We start from the raw sequence: 1,914 nt of genomic DNA, 5'->3' as shown, positions 1-1,914 counted from the left end.
TTTGTTCTTGAGCCTAGCTGACCTTCTCCGTGGTTCTTCCTTGGGGATTACGGAATCCATTTGCTTTGCTTCTTCTATGTGAGAATTTTGGATAGTATTACTTGGTAACCTTCCCTGCGGTCGGGTTTCAAGGCGTTGTGATAACTGTCCGAGCTGCATTTCCAGACTTTTGTGCAGAGCCAATTGATTTCTCATTAGTATCTCCGTCTGATCTTTCCTGGCTACAGTTCTCTGATTTAGCTGTTGTTGTCCTTGAATGAACTGAGTTAACTGATCATCAACTCCGAGAGTGGGGTTAGTTGCTTTTGTAATCTGGGTGGTAGGGGAATTTTCCTCAACTGGTGTACCAGTGAGTGGAAGTGGATGATCGTAGGTCAATTGAGATTGTTGGGCTGGGTAAGGTGGATAGCGATAGCGAAAAGGTTGATTGCTTCGCTGAAATTGATTAACCCTAGGTTGTTGATTGAATTCGGGATTTGGTGGACGAGCTGGGTATTGGATGTAACAGACTGAACTGTCAGGGTTTTCAAACTCAACTTGATATTCTTCTGTAGGTTGCGGGTTGGTACAATTAACACAAACCTGAGCTTGGTTGACCTGCTGCGGCTGCGTCTTCAATTCTCCGAGTTGCTTTGCGAGAGATTCCATCTTATCCGTGAGGGATTTGATGGCCTCCGTTTGATTGTTAAGTGCAGAGAGTGGGGCAGATGATGAAGTTGTTTCACCACTGTTCCAGTCATGATGATGCACTGTCATGTTCTCGAGCAATTCCCATGCTTCGTCTGCGGTTTGGTTCATCAGATTCCCTTGAGCTGCTGCATCGATCGTCGTCTTATGATTTACCGTAAGACCATTGTAGAAGGTACAGATTTGGGCTGACCGTTCTAGCTGGTGATTAGGGCATTTCTTCAGCAGGGTTTTGAATCGCTCCCATGCAGTGTAAAGAGATTCATCATAACTTTGTTTGAAGTTAATGATTTCATTCTTTAGTTTGGTTTGTTTAGAAGGAGGGAAATATTTGGTTAGGAATTTAGTAGCCATCTCCGTCCATGATGTGATGAAATCTTTTTCCAGTCCTTCAAACCAAGTTTGAGCATGATGAGTGAGAGAATAAGGGAACAAGTATAGCCGGACTATATCTTGTCCTATCCCTGGCTGTTTGTAGGAGTTCGAAAGAGATATGAATTTATCAAGGTGAGAATTAGGATCGTCATTCGGTAATCCATGAAACTGACAGCTATTCTGGAAGAGCTGGCTAATGTGATGTTTTAACTCGAACGAGTGTCCTTGAATCTCTGGAAATCTGATCGGTCCTCCTCGACCTTCAATCGAGGGTTTGGTATTTTCTGCTAAAGTAACGTGTAACGCCATTCGATTTCTGATTCGTGCTTCCTTGCGTGCTTTAGAGATTATTGCGTCTGGATCAGGTACGATTAACAACGACCCTGGTCTAGATCGGGTTTGGATCATACACTGGGTATGCCTTTTTGTTTTTAATTTTTAGCAAATAAACTAAATTTCTAAAGTAATCTAAGGTAAACTAAACTAGTCTAAGGTAGTCTAATTCTAAAGTAATCTAATTCTAAGGTAATCTAATTTAATTAACTAACTATCCTATGGTTGAATATGTTTTTGGTTACGGCTACTGATTCCCTGGTATTTCGATAACAGAGCTCCGCACGAAATATTCAACAAACCAAGTGGCTAGGCCGACTACGGAGAGGCAGGATCCTTTTGGTCCCAATATAATTGGCGACTGTTCGAAAAATCCAACAACCAAGTCCGTGTATAATTGTCTTTCTTAGACACCACTAAATTCTTGTGATTAAGTTTGATAGAGAGCAGTATTTCCTGATACCAGTTCCCCGGCAGCGGCGCCAAAAACTAGCTACCCTCTTGATATGGCCGAAACAG

At 42.3% G+C, this 1,914-nt stretch overlaps 1 non-coding gene across 1 annotated transcript; it reads left to right on the top strand.

Moving 5' to 3' along the window:
- The first annotated feature begins 886 nt into the window (after window positions 1–886).
- LOC139895328 (small nucleolar RNA R71) lies at window positions 887–993 on the top strand. Its single transcript, XR_011775784.1, has one exon. It is a non-coding gene; the product is annotated as a small nucleolar RNA R71 (small nucleolar RNA).
- Window positions 994–1,914: the final 921 nt, after the last annotated feature.

This window comes from Rutidosis leptorrhynchoides, chromosome 2, assembly GCF_046630445.1.
Source record: "Rutidosis leptorrhynchoides isolate AG116_Rl617_1_P2 chromosome 2, CSIRO_AGI_Rlap_v1, whole genome shotgun sequence".
NCBI classification, from domain to species: Eukaryota; Viridiplantae; Streptophyta; class Magnoliopsida; order Asterales; family Asteraceae; genus Rutidosis; species Rutidosis leptorrhynchoides.
This window is presented reverse-complemented; position numbering and strand designations above follow the sequence as displayed.